The sequence below is a fragment of the Schistosoma haematobium genome, chromosome 5 (assembly GCF_000699445.3).
Source record: "Schistosoma haematobium chromosome 5, whole genome shotgun sequence".
Taxonomy (NCBI): Eukaryota; Metazoa; Platyhelminthes; class Trematoda; order Strigeidida; family Schistosomatidae; genus Schistosoma; species Schistosoma haematobium.
Window position 1 is genome coordinate 4,271,672 of NC_067200.1, and position 20,394 is coordinate 4,292,065.

Sequence of the window (20,394 nt, forward strand, 5' to 3'; positions counted from 1 at the left end):
AAATGAGTTACAATAAAACATTAAGACATCTGAAAATCTAACTAACATCAAGGTCAGATTTTTCAATACAAATGTCAAGGCAGTTCTACTGTATGGGATGGAAACTTGGAGAACTATGAAAGCCATCATCCAGAAGATATAAGTGTTTATTAACCGTTGTCTACGAAAAACACTCTCTAGTCCGTTGGCCAGACACTATCACAGTAACAACCTATTGTGGAAGACAACAAACCAGATTCCAGTGAAGAAAGAAATGACGAAGAAGCGTTGGAAGTGGATAGGACATACATTGAGGAAATCACTCAACTGCGTCACAATGCAAGCTCTCACATGAAATCTTGAAGGTCAAAGGAGAAAAGGAACACCAAAGAACAAATTTCGCCAAGAAATGGATACAGACATGAGAAAAATGAAGAACAGAAGTGAAGGAGCAGGAGAGAGTGAGTTTTAGAATTCTGGTTGTCGGTCTATGCTCGATTGAGAGTAATAAGCAAAAGTAACGTAAAAAAAAGAAACATCTGAAAATCGTGTTTACCTTGATTGAAATAATTTTCTCCTCATATTATGAAACTCCTAATCAAAGTGATGACAGAAATTTCAGGCACAACACACTGTGACAAATTGTTTTAGACTGTAACCAAACATCTGGATCATTGAATTCTGAATCAGTGTGCTGAAGGTATCGTGTTATCTATTGGAAATTAAGGTCTTTGGTTCAATCCACTATATGGTTTAGGTTTTACACAGCTAAGGAATATGGAACCAGGATAACTTTTTAATAAAATCTTTCTTGATTTCTGATTACATAATAAGTCTAAATATATTAGGTGCCTGTGAAAATGTTGGAAAGATCACATACAGTGCCATAGTCAAGCGGTGCGTGATAAATTATGAACGAAACAGACGATTGGAAGAAGTCGACAATGTACCTATAAGAGATCAGAACCCCATTGCTTCTTTCTGGTTTAAGGAGTACAAGTGTATAAATAACCTATGATTTGTCTACATTATAATTCGGCTTAGCGGTTCAACATTTCCGTTCACATCGGTCTTCTCATCCATATGTTGTTTTTTTATATATAGTAGGATACAGGAATTTTATTGCCGAAAACAACCTTTACTTCTGATACATTAATTCCATTTTTGAATCTCATAAATTACGAAGAGGTTAGATTGAGCGTTAATCAGATATGTAGGTCACCAACATAGGTGATCTGTGTCGATGATTGAGGGTCTACTGGAGTTGGACGATAATGGTATAATCTCCTAGCTTACATCAAAGTCACACCTCGCTATTGATAGCTAACGTGGATTACCCTCTCATGGTATCCATGTATTGCGGCTACTTTGATGACGAAATGAAAAAAATGTAACAACTGAAAAAGATTACAGAAATAGGGTGAGATCATCACCACATGGACCAGTCCATGACATGTCATTAAGTGATGCATGTTAGCTGTCCTTGACATTGAAGGGGATCAATAAACTATTAGACATTCAATGACCCCCCGTCGGATGGCTTGACTCAGGGCTCAATGGCATTTCACAAGGACCATAGATATTTGCTCTAAGAGAAACATTTAATCATCAAATTTAGAAGACTAATTAAGAATTTAAATGAAATTCAGTAACTTTCACAACCCCTTACTGACAGTCATCATATGGTCGCTAGTGGTTAATCTCGAGAGGAAATTTCTGAAGTTTTAGTGAGAAGCCGTAACCAAGTGGAAACAATTGCCTAGGACAGGGTTGAATGGAGCGTATTAATGGTCGACCTATTGTTCACTGTACTGATTTCTACATGCTGCTAATGTAATGGATCATGTGAAAACCGGACTAGTGAATTTGCGATAAATATCTGCCAACTGTACTATTTTACACAAACTTTGTGTAAACTAGATCTGTAAAGCCACAAGTTTTGTAAAAATGCATCACATATACCAAAATTTGGTGCATATGTGGTGGTGTATGCTACTTATGTCAACAAACATAAGTAGTATGTAACACCAGTCAGAAGTGCAATGCTTATCGAAAAAAAAGGTTGGGAAGATTGAACTGAAGTAAACAGACAGAGAAACAAAAAGGGAATTGGGAATTGAAAGAATCATGAAGGATGTAAAGGACAACTGATGGAAGATGTGCAAATGATGTATAGTTTCCACATTTTTCGAAAGAACTCTGTAATTTTGCGCAAAACCAACCAAATCTTCGTTTACAACATATATAAGATAAAATTAATTCCACTTCTATCTTGGAATAGTTAAGAAAACTGTGAAATTCTTGGATTGTTTTGCAGTACACATTTACTACTAACAAGTAGCTTAAATGTTCATTATAAAATATCCTTTGTATAGAGATTGATATAAGGATCCAGTCATAACCGTTTGGATCATTGAGTAATTGTACTCATTTTACAAAATATTGGAAATGTGAAGTCGGCTTTAGTTTTATATTCTGTGAACCAAGTCACTCGATATGTGTGTTTCTTTTAAATTTAAAAATGATAAGAATTAGTGGAGTTTCGTTTTCTGGAGTAGTCGGTTCACATTATGAAGATATCATCCTCCTTCCAGACAACATCACCAGCACAAATTTTACATAAAATTGATCTTTATACATAAAACTGATGAGATTAATGTAAACTAGAGAAGCAATTAGAGTTAATAACTTGCATCTAAATCCTATACAAATAACATTGCACAGAAGAACAATGAAAGCTTCACGAAGAAAAAGAATGAAACTTCAACAAAATCATCTACTTAAGATATAAATCTTTTCCGTCATCTCAGTAATAACATTTGATAGGTCCTGGATTCGAATCTTGCGAGCGGTGTCATGGGTGCCCACTACTGAGGAATCCCGCAAAAGGATGAAACGGTCGTTCAGTGCTTTCAGGTTTTCCATGATGATCTAGTTTCAATTGACTCATGATCTTAATTATTGAAATTACTACGATCTCCACAAAACCCATTCTGATACTAATAACATTTGAAATTAAGAACTATACATTATATTAATTTAATAATTGAATTCATGAGTCAATCAAAGTTAAACCGCCTTAGATGATTAAGAATGAAAGAGAAAGAAGTCTGGGAATTGACTTGTTGATTAGTTCAACATACTGTCAGCTACAACGTAGGATCAGGCACATATATGCATCAGTAAAGTTGCCACACCTAATTAGAACAAGAACATGAACACCATATTCATAGAGGCAGTTAATTTAATGGTGATAATATATAAAGGAAAGATTGCGTATAAGGATATAATATAGAAAGAAAGATATAAAGTAATTATAATCTCACAGTTTAAGGGAAAACAAAAAGTGTATACACCTACGTCATTGTGATCGATTCTAAACCATGTCACCCAAAGTTTTCAACCAATTGGTTATGATAATCATATGAACCCCAACCAGATAGTCTACATCTATCAACATAACTCACAATCCTACCTAGCGAGATTCGAATACTTAATCTTTAAATCATGGAATTGGCCGACATTCAACAATATTCTTATCTAACTTTATGATATATTTCACAGGTTGAAGTCATGAGTCAATTGAAGCTAGACCACCATGGAAAACCTGGAAGCACTGGACGGCCGTTTCGTCCTAGTATGGCACTCCTCAGCAGTGCGCATCCACGATCCCGCACCACACGAGATTCGAACCCAGAGCCTATCAGTCTCGCGCCAAGCGCCTAACCAACTAGATCACTGAGCCGACCGGCATCCAATGGTGTTAATGTCTAACTTCAACCAATCTACGAAGTTGCGCTACCGTACACCATTGTCTTCAGTGAGCTGATATCTCACAACAGACCTGGTTGTACTCCACTGCTAACGGCTATATAGGATATATTTCAAAATGTATATGTATTATTCAATATACACAATGTACATAATGATCATTTGAAGTAATAAAAAAAGAAGAAAAAAAAGAGAAGAAATCGAAATCTATTTGTTTATTTATTTATTGATTTGTTTGTTTGTTTGTTTGTTTGTTTAGTAAATAAACCTATAACCTATAACATAGTAACAAAAGAAATCAATATTTATTTAATAAATTGAATGATTAAATTAAGTAAATATTGATAAACATAAATCTGTAAATAAACATGAACTTAACAATTACAAACATTAAAAAAAGGCATATAGGCATCACTGTATACTGATATATATATAGTGAGTATATTAATGAAATAGGATAATCTCATTGAAATAGTGTTCATTTGTTCATAAGTGAAATAGATCATGTAAAGAAGTAGATAATGAATGATAATCTATTATTAATCATTTATAATAAAGTATTGAATTCATCACACACACACACACATCCACCCACCCACACACACCCCCTCTACCTTCTCCCACTTTATTTATTTATTTATTTATTGTTTAAACAAAATGCTCAAAACGAACAAAGTCCAAATTCAATTTTTTAAAAAAAAAGGTTTATTTATTTAAAATGGTTGAGTAAACTAGAATGATTATTTAAATTCTATACAATTTACATGGATACATAAAAGTTAATATTAGTTACTAAGTATATTTGTAAATATTTTATTATCAGAGAGGGTTTGTGGAGTTTTTAGAAATTTTCACAGATTGAAATCATGAGTCAATTGAAGCTAGACCATCATTGAAAACTTGGAAGCACTGGACGGCCGCTTCGTTCTAGTATGGGACTCCTCAGCAGTGCGCATCCACTATTTCTTTTGTTACTATGTTATAGGTTATATGTTTATTTACTAAACAAACAAACAAACAAACAAACAAACAAACAAACAAACAAACAAACAAACAAACAAACAAACAAACAAACAAATCAATCAATCAATCACTCAATCAATAAATAAATAAATAGATTTTGATTTCTTCTCTTTTAATTTCTTCTCCTTTTTTTCTTCTTTTTTTATTACTTCAAATGATCACTATGTACATTGTGTATATTGAATAATACATATACATTTTGAAATATATCATATATAGCCGTTACCAGTGGAGTACAACCAGGTCTGTTGTGAGATATCAGCTCACTGAAGACACTGGTGTACGGTAGCGCAACTTCGTAGATTGGTTGAAGTTAGACATTAACACCATTGGATGCCGGTCGGCTCAGTGATCTAGTTGGTTAGGCGCTTGGCGCGAGACTGATAGGCTCTGGGTTCGAATCTCGTGGGGTACGGGATCGTGGATGCGCACTGCTGAGGAGTGCCATACCTGGACGAAACGGCCGTCCAGTGCTTCCAGGTTTTCCATGGTGGTCTAGCTTCGACTGACTCATGATTTCAATGTGTGAAAATATTTTATTAATTTTTAATTAACATTGTAAGTATATAGTTAACGTATTTACTAAATATTATTGTATTAATATAGTGATTAAGGGCGATTGGGTGAGATTGATAGGTCCCGGGTTCGAATCTCGCGAAACGGGGTCATGAATGCGAATTGCTGAGGAATCCCACGATAGGATGAAACGGCCGTCTTAGTGCTTTTAAGTTTTCTATGATGGTCTAGCTTCAATTCACTCACGATCTCAACTATTGAAATTACTATATTGTCCACCAAACCCCTTGTGATATCAAAATAAATTTATATTACCTAAATTTATGTATATAGTATACTTTATTCTATTTTAATTCATTTTATTATTATTAAATGAAATATATATTAGGTTAACAGTTGAATTCATGAGTTAATTGAAGCTAGACTACTATAGAAAACTCGGAAGCACTGAATAATGATTTCGTTTAATTATGGAACTCCTCAGAAGTGAAAATCCACGATCCCGCAGAATGGGATTCGAACCCAGGACCTAACAGTTGCGCATGAATGCTTAACCTCTAGACCACTGATTCGGCATATATATATATATATATATATATATATATATATATATATATATATATATATAGAGAGAGAGAGAGAGAGAGAGAGAGGAGAGGGTTAACCTACATAACTAAACGATTTTTAGCTCTTTTTTCTGGTTATTTATAAATAGTTGTCCATATAAGATACTCAATATCCATTAGTCGTATACCATGAGCAACAGTCTACTGTGGGAGACAACAAACCACCTTCCATCTGAAAAGGAAATTAGGAAAAGATTATGGAAATGGATAGGATATACATTAAGGAAATCATCAAACTGCATCACGAGACATGTGCTAACTTGGAATCTTGAAGCGAAGAGGAGAAGAGGAAGTTCAAAGAACATATCACATCGGTAAATATAAGCATATATGAAAAGAATGAATAACAACTGGGAAGAGCTGTAATGGATTGCTCAGGACAGTATTGAATGGAGAGTGCTGATGGGTGGCCTATACTCCTCCATTAGGAATAACTGGCGTAAGTAAATAAGTAAGTAAGTGAGTAATTGAATCTGAAGTTCTTAGTGAATTACATAATGAATCAACTTAAGATTTGTTAAATGATATTGAACTTTATTGGACATTATTATTTAAATAATCATTTTTGTTTGATTATCAGTTTTTTATCAGAAGAGGTTTGTGGAGATTTTAGAAATTCCACAGATTGAAATCATGAGTCAATTGAAACTAGACCACCATGGAAAACCTGGTAGCACTGGACGGTCGTTTAGTCTTACTATGGAACTCCTCAGCAGTGCGCATCCACAATCCCGCCCAAGTGCGAGATTCGAACCCAGGACCTATCAGTCTCGCGCCAGGCGCTTAACCAACTAGACCACTGAGCAGGCTTCCAAGGATGTTATGATTGTTATAATTTTTGAAATTTTTATACATTTTTATTCTTTAACAAAATAAATACTGAATAATAACAGTAGAAATTGGGTGGTCTTTAAAATAATGATCGAATATCTATTTCTATTTACAGGTAATTCTTATAATCAGTAATATTACTGATAATTATTAATGTGGTTCTATATATTAAAGTTTTTGTTTAATACAAATCATATAATGTTTATTCTTGCATCCAGCCACCCAGATACTCAACCACCCTACCTATCTACCCACCCACCCACACACTCACACATACACATACACACTCCGCAACCTGTCTACCACCCTAAAATTTTCGTTTTCTTCCTGCTAACACCATCACCACCACCACCACTACCACCACGAAGTCTGTCAACAGAAGAAAATATAAATAAAACAAAATAATATTTTTCTGAAAAAAATTTGAATAAATAAATATTTAACATTTTGAATAGATACAATAACACCTTAGTTGATCTATTTGTATGTTTGTTTGTTCAGTCTTTTTATTCTATTTAATAAAAACAGATAAAAACTAAGGCAAGGGATAGTGTAATAAATAATCGAGAAGGTAGTTATACGTAGTTGAATAATTATTTCACTGAGCCATTATTATTATTATTATTATTTGAATGTTTAATGTATACATAGAGACAAATGGTGACATTTTGCAAGGAACCCCTTTGGTCCATGTGTGATAATATATAAAGTGTTTGTGTGCGTGTGTGTGCGTGCGCGCGCTCATGTATACATATTTATATGTATGTCTGTATTTGTGTGTTATTGCTTTACACCTGGTTACTGTAAACATAAATTTGATAATTTTTGGTTTTTCAATTAAAAAAAATTATTATCTATTATTATATTTATTTATTTATTTATTTATAATTGAATATTGAATGATAAATATTCAATTATTTCAATGATAATCAGTTCATATAAACAGAATGAAGCAATAATGTATTATCAATTGAAATTAGACCACCATAAATAACCTAGAATCATTAAATGAACATTTCGTCTTAGTATGGGACTCCTCAACTGTGCGCATCCAGGATCCTACCTTACAGGATTCGAATCCAGGACTTATTGGTCTTGTCCGCAAGCGCTTAACTTCTAAAACACTTAGCCGGTCGGTATCTAAAGGTGTTAATGTCTAACTACAACTAATTCATGAAATTGAACGACATATCCATCATTGTCTTTAGTGAGTTACTATCTCACAACAGACCCGGCTGATCTCCACTAGTCACTGCTTCTCATTAGAACTCCAAGAAATACCTCTTGAAACTAATCACTAGTGATCATATATTGATTAATATCGGAAGGGATTTTGTGGATACTATAGTAATTGTAATAATTAAGGTCATGAGTCAATTGAAGTTAGACCACCATGGAAAACCTGGAAGCACTGAGACGGTCGTTTCATCCCAGTATATGACGCTTCATAAGTTCGCATTCACGCATCAATTCACCTATAAAATTACTAAAATCTCCATAAAACCCTTGTTTGACATTATCAAAATGTTTCTTTTTTGAACCAAAAAAATGTAGTAACTGGATAGATATGTGTATATAAGTAGATATAAGTAGACTTGTATCTGTAATAAATTGAGATAAAAGAAAGCGATGGTTAAATTATGATTATTATTGTTGTTTAGAAATGACGACTAAAATAACTTCTTATTTCTTTTTTCATCATCATCATCATCATCATGGTGATAAATATTTGAACAAAACAAACCATACTGACCTACCACATTGAATGCACCTGTAAGTGCATATGTACATAACTATAATAGAGCAAACGCTTAATAATAATCAGTTTTATAGTTGCACATTTATACTGTAGTTTATTTTTATAATCTATTAATGATAAGACCAGAGATCTTTTACAATATACATAGATATATAGATGGTATATAGATTAGAAGAATAAATGGTAGATGATGATGATGATGATGATGATGAGGAGGAGGAGGAGGAGGAGGAGGAGGACACTTGTTAGTGATGATGTAGATCCCCACCTTGATATTATTAGTTTACAGTTTAATTATCATGATGATAGATGTAAACTAGGTCTGTTTCGTGTATTATCATTATGGTTTGTACAAATGTTTACTTTTAATGTATATATATACATAGCCATAGAGATTTGAAATTTATACCTGCATGTTTTGATTACTGATAAATATTGTTTATAAATATTATTTTATCCATATGGGGATAGATTTATTTGATTAAGACGCCATTTTGCTGAATGTAAACCTCATCGACTACATCATTCACTTGGTTTCCAACAAATATTTTTTTTACCACAATAGTAGTTTGGTGTATGCTACTTATGTTGATCGATATAAGTAGTATGTTGCATTGTGGTGCGTGCTACTTATATTGACATAAGTAGTATATAATGCGAGTCAGGAATGCAATGTCTGGCAGCAGAAGATGAGGGAAGATCAAGAAAGGAAGAACGGGAATAGAAAGCAATTAGTATAGAAATGGAAGAACAATGAAATCTGAGACAATTATTGAACATTTTGCAAATTGGGTATTATAGTATAGTTTTCCTATTTCACCAAGCAACTGTAATTTCGTGCTAAATATAGTTCGGTTGTCCTCACCTGTGTTCTCCTTCACTGCAGCGTCAATTGGAAGTGAAATGCCTATGAGCAGAAAATTGAAACAAACTGAAATGAAGAGAAGAGAAAAGAAAACTATAAGCATTCAAAATAACAAAAAGAATGAAGGGAGAATAGAGTTTGTAAGTGACAGCTGATAGATGATATGCAAATGAAGTAGTTTAATGCATAATTATCATATTTTATGAAGACATTCCATAATTCCTGGGTTCGAATCCCGCGGAGCGGGGTTGTGGATGCGCACTGCTGAGGAGTCCCATAATACGGCGAAACGGCCGTTCATTTCTTCCAGGTTTTCCATGGTAGTCTAGCTTCAATTCACTCATGATCTCAACTATTGAAATCACTACAATCTCCACAAAACCCCTTCTGATACTAAATTTACATAAAACAATAAACTGGTATTCCTAGCCCGAGTTCTTCATTCACTGCAATAGTACAATGACAAATCTTTCATTTAGACTATTTTTAAAGATTGTTTAACTCATCTAAATTAGAAAAACACAGTATGTGAGATTTTCGAAAAGATACTACTACTTACTTACGCCTGTTATTCCTAATGGAGGAGTATAGGCCACCCATCAGCACTCTCCATTCAATACTGTCCTGAGCAATCCATTACAGCTCTTCCCAGTTGTTATTCACTCTTTTCATATATGCTTCTATTTACCGATGTAATGTGTTCTTTGAACTTCCTCTTTTCCCCTTCGCTTCAAGATTCCAAGTTAGCACTTGTCTTGTGATGCAGTTTGATGATTTCCTTAATGTATATCCTATCCATTTCCATAATCTTTTCCTAATTTCCTTTTCAGATGGAAGGTGGTTTGTTGTCTCCCACAGTAGACTGTTGCTCATGGTATCCGGCAATGGATATTAAGTATCTTGCGTAGGCAATTATTTATAAATACTTGTATCTTCTTGATGATGGTTGTAGTAGTCTTTCAAGTATCAGCTGCATACAATAGAACTGTCTTGACGTTCGTCTTGAAGATTGTGACTTTGATATTGGTTGACAGAGAGTTGTTTTGAGACCCATGTGTTCTTCACTTGTAGGAATACGGCCCTTGCTTTGCCAATCATCGCCTTTGCGTTTGCATCAGATTCTCCTTGTTCATCGATGATGCTTTTCAACTAGGTGAAGGATTTGACATCTTCCAAAGTTTCTCCATCAAGTGTGGTCTGGTTGGTGTTCTCCGTGTTGTTTTTGAGGACTTTGGTTTTCCCCTTGTGTATGTTGAGACCTGCTGATGTAAAGGCTGCTGCTACACGAGTTGTCTTCATTTGCATTTGTTCGTGTGTATGGAATAGGAGGGCTAATTCATATGCGAAATCCAAACCATCTAACTGGTTCTGAGCTGTCTATAGTTAGTTCTTAGAGTTTTGTTCATAATCTATAACCAGCGGAGTTTAGCCGTGCTGAGCATGAGAAAAGTGTCATTTACGATAATGAATGATGTTTTGACAATATCTTTAATTAACTGAAATTAGGAATGCAAACCAATGAGTGCCAATTTAATGAACTAAACGGTCAAGCGCTCACTGAGATACTTGAAGGATTCGAGTTAGATCCATGATGGGATAATGAATGCATAGAAGTGAGGAAATCCATACTAAGGCAAAACAACTTTCCACTGGTTCCTGGTTATCAGTAGTCATCTTTTCAATGTCTGCCCATGATGTAAAACTTTATATTCAACACTCTCTAAAGCATTACATCGTAACATTTATCAGGAAGAACTATTTGACATTTTCATCAGCAAGTGGTTTATATAATGTTCGGGGAAATCATTCACCTTACTGGATTCGAAACAGCCATCCAGTTCTTACTAGTTTTTAATGGTAGCTCAACTGCGATTTGTCTAGAACGAATACAACCTACTAATTAAATAAACACAAGATCTATTCCATCAGTTAGGCATAATCATGTATTGTTGTGAACACCGAAACAAGAAGCCTTGACAAATTACGGAAGCTATTTTTCGCGACGTTATTTCATTTCATTCAAAACTTGTAAGACAGTAACATTTATTTTTATCCCTAGTCTATTCTACAAATTATAAGCTTTCGTTTGATGTATGATTCACTGCCATAGCCCTTTTTGTTCCAATGCAAATGTAATTTAAACATAATATTTTGCACTCTATTTTCTACACTAATCTCCAGTTTTGGACATACCTGTATTTTCCTAATTGTTTGTACGTTGTAGTATGGTTAGTCATCTATTTATTCGTGTATCTTTTCCACACTGATCAGGAATACGGAAACCAGATCGGAATTAGGAATACATCGAGTAGTGTTTCAGTTGAGTTGTCTTCTCTCGCTCATGTGCTTGTCAGCCAATCAAGTGATAGGACAGTTTTCGTCTGTCTACTCCCAAGCAGTTGATCTCACTTCGAACTCAGACATACTAGTCTTAAAGGTTAAGCCAGTCAACCTATTGCGTTAAGGTGTTAATCTAGATTAGACAAGTTATCCTCAGCACCAAAAGTGTGTAGATAGATCGAGGACGTAACATGTATCTTTATTCTTATTTAGTTTCGTTGAAACACCTTGATAAATGACTGAAAAAAGCATCTTAAAAAGCAATGAAAATGCTAGCGATACTTTAAAAAACATCAGCGCTATTTAGTATCTACCGAAAGAATTAAGTACTTGATGGAAATTCTATGCTAATGTGTATCACTTACTTGTTAAATCAACTGAGAGATTTTGTGAAAGTATTGAACACGATCCTTTTGTTTGAATGTTGAGAATATAAGTGAATGAACCTAGATTTTAGAAAACAAAAAAAAAACGAAACGTGATGGCGTTTGAAGCAAATGGTACTGGGTTCGACTCTCAGAGTGAACATTAACAGCTGATGAGTTCCAAATAGGATGAAAACGTGCGTCCTGGATTCCCTTGTTAACCACTCTCTGTCTTTGCTTACAATATAGGTTTTATTAACAAATGCTCATTGCAAGTATTTTTTTAAAAAAATTTGCTTATATTTTAACTATCTCTTTAATGTTACAAATACATACAAGAGCAAGTTCATACAGATTTAATAGTGTAAAATAGCATTCAAGAACGAAATATATACTTATACAATAATTGATTCTATGTAATTTAGATAAATAATAGATTAATATTAGAAAGGATTTTTGTGGATATTATAATAATTCTGAAAGTTAAGATTATGAGTCAAGAATGTGCACTCTTGACGAGTCCCAAAATAAGACGAAACGACCATCCAATGCTTCCAGGTTTTTCATGGTGGTCTAGCTTCAATATATATATATATATATAATGTATACAGTAATATATCTTACATTTAAGTATGAATTAATTTGAAGAGATTTTCATTTGATTGCTTGCCTATTATCGTTTCCCTCTCTTTCTCTCTCTCTCTCTCTCCCTGTTTCTCCTTCTCATGCACATTCATCCTTTTTTTCCCGTCTCACTTTTATGTTTCGCGCACATCGTTTGTTTAACGTACAATATTTTACATTTTACAAAATTAAGTAAAAGTTATAATGATTGATCAGTAATTGTTTTAATAAACATAAGTATCACTGTAATGTTGTATAGATACTTGTTGTCCTATTTAGATATTTCTTAGAATTTTCTATTTGTTCCCCTTTTTTCTAAAAAAAGAGAAAAAGTCTACCGCATAGATACTATTAGAATAAAATTTGTAGATCAATGAGAAAAAAAGTTAGGTATACCCTACCCCCCCCGTATATGTGCGTATGTGCCTATGAGAGGAGATAAACATATCCACTTTCTTAAGTTTATAAATACAAACTAATTCAATATGATCATGTTTGTGTATATCCATATATATGTGTGCGTGTGTGTGTATGTGTGCATGTGTGTGGGTGTGTAAGTGTGAGCATATCCACTTTTATTAAGTTTATGAATACAAACTAATTTTATCTATGCCCAAATTGTATACTCATTGTACTTTTATATATATATTTTCCCTATTCTCAATTCATTTTGTAATGAGCGCTGATTTTGATTATTTTTAAATAATCCATTAAAAGAATTATAATCATTTCAATGGTTTAATTCAAGATTCAATATCATAATAGGCGTCAGTTCATAGTTTATATAAATAAATAAATAATATTCAATGGAATGATATTTTTCTTGAACAAACTAAATTTTTTTAGTGTGCTTTTGTGTGTGTGTGTGTGTGAGTGTATGTGCGCGTGTGTGCCTCTCGGTGTGTGTGTGTGTATGTGCAAGAAAGAATGGCGACACCGAATTCTTTGAAGTAGAACATAATTACCCTCTATATATTTTAATAAAACGATGAATAATGAAATTTTTATTTAACACAATCATCAAATCTAATTGATAATTGAATTTGTGTAAATTTTTGTTTTTAATTATTTGTTTTTAACACGGTATAATCAACAAATAATTGCAATTTGATAATAATGACCAATTTATACATATTACTCACTTGATATCAACTCCGTCTGGAGTCCCTCCGAGGGCTACTGCCGGTCCCAAGCTCGGATAAAGGAGGAGTATTGGGCATGGGGTTAGCGACTCCATCTCGTAGAAAACTAACTCGCTAAAAAAACGCTAAGCACTTGATATTGTTTTATTTGAATCTTCCCACTGAAGTTTAAGACGGCAATGGATCAGTGTGTTGTTGACATATGTGTATACTGTGTGTACTGCATCGATATTGTTTTAATTCACAAGCTTCATAAGCAAATATGGAAGCAAACATTACTGAGTTCGAATCCTGTAGTGAACATCAAATCTGAAATGCAGGTACATTCAAGTGAATAGACCGAAATAGGATGAAACATGCATCTTGAATTCCACTGCTAGCCATTATCCATCTTTGCTTATATACTACTGTTAAAATCATACTAATACTAGTAGTATTGTTATTAGTATACAGTGTTTTTAGATTTTTTGTAATTCATAAGTTATAAGAAAATGTTATTTAGCAAAACAGTCCATGAATTGAAACAAGCAAATAAACTTATTACGGAATAGATGAAATATAGTTAGCAATGGAATCTGAGATGTGGCTTTAGCCAACTGGATTTATCTGGATCAGAGTTGTTAACCATTATAAGGCACTAAATCCAATATTGTTTGCTTCAGACATCAGCGCGTTGTTTAGTTAACTATTGAATCCGAAGAGTTGTTCACTTGTACAATGGGGATGAGTTGCTAGACACATTCCATTTTTTTTTACATAAACTTATGTCATAATGGCTATTTTAAAGCAGTCCATATAAGATGCATACACACTAAATCTCAGTCAAAATATCAACAGCAGTGTAATCTAAACTATTCTAAACTGAATTATAACAAATAGTTTGTTCTGTAGTGAACGAGAACACAAGTGGGGACAATAGAAAGGAATTGAACATTCTTAATAAAATCTAAGAACCATACAATAAATACTTCATTTGCAAAACATCAATCAATCGTCTTAGACTTCATTGTTTCTTCATTTCCAGATCAATTATTATATTTTTTCTATCTTCTTGATCTTCTGCTGCTAAGTATTTCACTTTCGATTGATGATACATACTACTTATATTTGTTGACATCAGTAACATATATCACAGTTTGACTATGAAGACTAATTCAATTTGTCACAATTGATTGATCACTGGGTGGGGATCAATATCATGTGTGTCAAGTCCTTATTTAGTGCAGATTGAATGCTATCGGTCATGTTGCAATGTGGCCACCAGTCTAGGTGATTCGACACTGCGGGCACTATATATTGGTGGTTGGAGGTAGTCGACAGGAAACCCTGGACCCGGCACTCATCAGCAAGGTGTACCTGTAATCTTGCGGAAACTGGTGCTCCCTGGCGGATTCGATCCGGTGTAGATACTTTTTATCTTGTCACAAACTAAATATAGGTGAATATTTTTCACAATTAAATAACATTGGCCTATTTTGTTTCATCATAGTCTGAGATACTTCATGTCATGAGTGTTGGTAAGAACTTGGCATGATGTATTCATCACAACAAATTACCACGCTACATAAATACAGCTTGATGAAACTATTAAGGCAAATGTTATGTATTAGAACTGGTGACATAGTATCAATGTCAAGTGTAGACAATATAATTCAAAAAAAGAGTGAATTCATGAGATTAAAAGTGTAAATGAATTATGAAACTCAGGATTTAAAAGAAGATAAATTAAATGTAATTCATCCCAGAGGAGGAAGAAATCAGGAACAAACAATGGAAGTGGATAGAACACACATTGAGGAAAGCACCTAACTGTGTCACAAAAGTAAACTCTCACATGAGATCCTCAAGGCCAAAGGAAAAGAGGAAGAACAAAGAACACATTACATTGAGAAATGGAGACAGACATGAAAAGAATGAACTACAGTTGGATAGAACTAGAAAGGAAGGCCCAAAATACAGTGAATTGAAGAATGCTAGTCGTTGGCCTATGCTCCATTAGGAGTAACAGGCGTAAGTAAATAAATTAAATGTATTTGTGTCAGTATGATGAATTCTAGAGTATTTTACATAATGCCCCCAAACATTTGGTCACCATTATTACACAAATCTGAACGGATTAATCCAGTTTAGTCTATCATTTATTGACTTTATGAACTAATAAACATCTTGATTTGACCATCGCTGACTTTCTTTTATCTTACTTGTGAGATGGGTATGCTTCAGCATTAACTTCGGAATTGGTACACTGAATTTAACGCACATTTAGAATAAATTAAATTCTTTGGAATTCGATTCCATGTAAGCACATGTTGGTCAAATGTTAGAAAGTAAGAAGAAAATTAATTTTAATTTAATTGAAGGGTTTTTGTGGAGATTAGTTTAATTTGTAGCTTGTATTCGTTACAAATTACTCCCAGTAGGAGTATCAATGAAGAGCAGTTGTTTTGTATTGGTATTTAACTTCTCATTATTTTGTACCCATGAATCCACCAGGGATAGAAACAAGCGTTTGCCTCAAGATCTGAAGATGCTTTATTCGATCTCTTGCAAGGTCTCGTATGTACAACTTGGAGAAGCTCTGTGTTAAGATAATTTATCTACCCCACTGATACTTAGTTTCTAATGGTTCCACTATGCTTTAGACTGCACGTATCTGCTAGTGTTAGAAATATTACTTACTTACTTACACATGTTACTCCCAATGGAGCATATGCCACTGACTAGCATTCTCCAATCCACTCTGTCCTCAGCCTTCCTTTCTAGTTCCATCCAATTCTTGTTCATTGTTCTCATGTCTATCTCCATTTCTCGGTGTAATGTGTTCTTTGGTCTTCCTCTTTTCCTTTGACCTTCAGGATTCCATGTGAGGGCTTGTCTTGTGACGCAGTTGGGTGTTTTCCTCAATGTATGTCCTATCCACTTCCAGCGCCTATTCCTGATTTCTTCCTCCGCTGGAATCTGGTTTGTTCTCTCCCACAGTTAGTTGTTGCTAATAGTGTCCGGCCAACGGATCCGAAGTATTTTGCGTAGAAAACTGTTAATAAACACCAGTATCTTGTGGATGATGGTTTTCGTAGTTCTCCAGGTTTCCTCTCCATATTGTACAACTGTCTTGACATTTGTATTGAAAATCCTGACCTTGGTATTGGTTGACAGTTCTTTTTTAGTTCCAGATGTCCTTCAGTTGTAAATATGCTGCTCTTGCTTTGCCGATCCACGCTTTCACATCTGCATCAGATCCACCACGTTCATCAATGATGCTGCCCAAAAATGTAAAGGTTTTAACATTTTCCAAAGCTTCTCCATCAAGTGTGATTCGATTGGTGCATGTTTTGTTGTATCGGAGAATGTTGATAATATACATTTATCAATTTATTCTTTGGTCTCAGTATGAGTAAAAATAGATGACATTAGACTTTACAATTAGTTTCAGTCTACCCCCCTGGTTATAAAATTTGAATTATTTGGTGTCTACATTAGTACAAATTAATTAATATCAGTCAGACATAAATATAAGGGATGTAAATCCCTCATGATGACTTATGAAATGTATATCATATGTAACAGAATCAACTTTTTCCTGGTTTCTAAGGTGATGTGAACACTGAATCAAGAAGCCTTGACAAATTACGGAAGCTATTTTTCGCGACGTTATTTCACTTCATTCAAAACTTGTAAAACAGTAACATTTATTTTTATCCCTAGTCTATTCTACAAATTATAAGCTTTCGTTTGATGTATGATTCACTGCCATAGCCCTTTTTGTTCCAATGCTAATGTAATTTAAACATAATATTTTGTACTCTATTTTCTACGCTAATCTTCAGTTTTGGACATACCTGTATTTTCCTAATTGTTTGTACATTGTAGTGTGGTTAGTCATCTATTTATTCGTGTATCTTTTCCACACTGATCAGGAATACGGAAACAAGATCGGAATTAGGAATACATCGAGTAGTGTTCCAGTTGAGTTGTCTTCTCTCATTCATGTGCTTGTCAACCAATCAAGTGATAGGACAGTTTTCGTCTATCTATCCCCAAGCAGTTGATCTCACTTCGAACTTAGACATACTAATCTTAAAGGTTAAGCCAGTCAACCTATGGCGTTAAGGTGTTAATCTAGATTAGACAAGTTATTCTCAGCACCAAAAGTGTGTAGACAGATCAAGGACGTAACAAAAGGTTGATTTAATGATGATTGGTTTAGTCATCAAACAATTTTGACCAATCTCCCAGGGTAGCTATTGTTATAGAGGACATTCTGCAGATTATTACTATTATTAGCTTTATGTTTAGTACAATATAGAATTCTCAGCAAAAGTTGTTTCAACAAGTTTCCATTTCTTATTTCTTGATCGATCCTGGAGATAAATATTGAGTGATCCCCAGTTAGATGTTGACAGTTCAGGAATCGACATCTAATTGATGTATATTCTTTTCGATGCATATTGCTAGCAACTACGATATCACTGATTGAGCTCTTTTGTAACTTGTTCAGGGAAATGTCATAAACTTTTCACAAACGCACCTGAATATGTTGTGCAACTAATTGACATAATGATTTGTTAAAACAAGCAAGCAAAAACAGATAGCTTGTTGAAATATCCAGGTGGCAGGAACAGGTAGCTCAGATATTCAAGCAAGCCGCCTTGGTCGAACCAGATGAGATTTTTTAAGGTTTAACGTGATGCATTGTAATTTAGCTTTATTGAGTAGTAGCTGTATGGAACACATTTTGTCCACTCCTGACTTGTTAATTTTTTTTAGCTCAATATTTGATCATTATGGCTTGGCTTCTCGCTTATTTTGGTCTTCAATTTTCTTATTTTTATTCTATATATGAATATATCCAATAAGGGATTTTGTTTCCCTCTTATTCTCTTGTAGCTGGATATGCCATTGATAGAGTTATGAGTATGTTTGAGTTAGTCTCTATTGAATACCCCATAAAAAGTAATGTTGGATAGTAGTTAAAAAGATATTTGAAAATGGTTACTTCAAAACTAAGCGACTTAAAAAAACCCACTAGTTTTAATAATAGACATTGAAGATAGTGTATAGAACAGTAAAGAAAGCTTCATAATAGTTTGCTCTGTTAATAACAAAGTAAGATCCTCCTTGAGATTTTACTGTTATATTCACATTCACAACATCTATCTTAAGAAGGGGTTTTGTGGAGATTGTAGTAATTTCAGTAGTCGAGATCATGAGTCTATTGAAGCTAGACCACCATGGAAAACCTGGAAGAAATGGACGGCCGTTTCGTCCTGTTGGATGCGCACTGCTGAGGAGTCTCACAATAGGATGAAACGGCCGTTCAGCGCTTGCAGGTTTTCCGTGCTGGTCTAGCGACAACTGACTCACGATTTCAGCTATTGAAAAATCTATCTTCGTTGAGTTGCTAGTGATGGCTTAGTGGAAAAAATGTTACTTGATCCAATGATACTACTGACGAGTAGTGTAATTCTAAATAACAAAAAACATCATTTTTATGCGATATTACCTATGTAAATCTATTAAGTACTGTAAGGGCTTCTGAGTAACTTATAACCAAACAATATAATACATATACACAAAAATATACAACTACATGACTTCAAATTTCTCTTTCTTTAGACTATATAGATCTATTTACAGGTTCACATGAAGATTGATTGAATATACATAGCGCAACGATTGATCTGTACACCAATTAATACGGGATATAATTCAACACAAAAATAGTTCTCACAATTTTCTTTAAAGATTTAATACATCTAGTTTGTTCATTACAGTGTATCTGAAACATCACTTGGTTATTGAGTTTGTATATGAAATCAATCAGTCTCGGAAATGTACTGAATTAGCTGGAATCTAAAATAATTGAGGTTAGATAGATTGACAGACTTGTTTATATATAACCTAAGACGGAAAGTACTTCAGAATAAAACAAATATATCATTTCATGTCATATTACTAGGCATGGTTGATTCCATACATGTAAACTAATAACAAAAGATAGTCAGTACGGGGTTGTGAAGATTGTTAAGTCTCATTGGAATCATGAATCGATCAAAATTACACGACCATTGAAAACCTAAAAGCATTGTACGGCCGCTTCGTTCTAATACTGGACGCCTAAATAGTGTCCATCCACCACCCCGCATGCGGAACTCGGATCCACAACCTCATACAGAAAATTATCATGTGTTCAGTAATGAATAGCTTCGAAAGGTAATTTTCAGAGTTCTAGTGAGAAGCCGTGACCAATGGAGCTAATCTGTGTTGGATGTGGGGCAGTTACTCGCCAAAGACAATGAAAGATGGTCGCGCAATATTATGGATTGGTTGACGTTAAACTTTAACGCCGTTGGATGCCAGTCCAGTGGTTTTGAGGTTAAGCGCTTGCGCTAGACCAATCATGGGTCCAAGTTCCACGTGTGTGGTCATGGATTTTCACTCCTGAAGAACTCTTTACTAGGACGAAGCGGTCGTCCAGTGATTCCAAGCTTTCAGTGGTGGGCTTACATTGCGACAATGCAATGAGAAGACGAAGTTGATCAGAATTATGTAT

General features: G+C 34.2%; 1 protein-coding gene across 1 annotated transcript in view; it reads right to left on the reverse strand.

Annotated features, from left to right (window-relative positions):
* Window positions 1-6,543: 6,543 nt before the first annotated feature.
* Window positions 6,544-20,394, reverse strand: part of ITGB1BP2 (Integrin beta-1-binding protein 2) — a 29,919-nt gene continuing 16,068 nt past the window's right edge. The window contains exons 9-12 of the mRNA XM_051217333.1: window positions 13,842-14,150; window positions 12,076-12,156; window positions 9,371-9,436; window positions 6,544-7,115 (exon numbers count right to left, since the gene is read on the reverse strand). The gene's annotated coding sequence lies outside the window, so the exon portion shown is untranslated. The remainder of the gene's footprint in view (window positions 7,116-9,370; window positions 9,437-12,075; window positions 12,157-13,841; window positions 14,151-20,394) is intronic.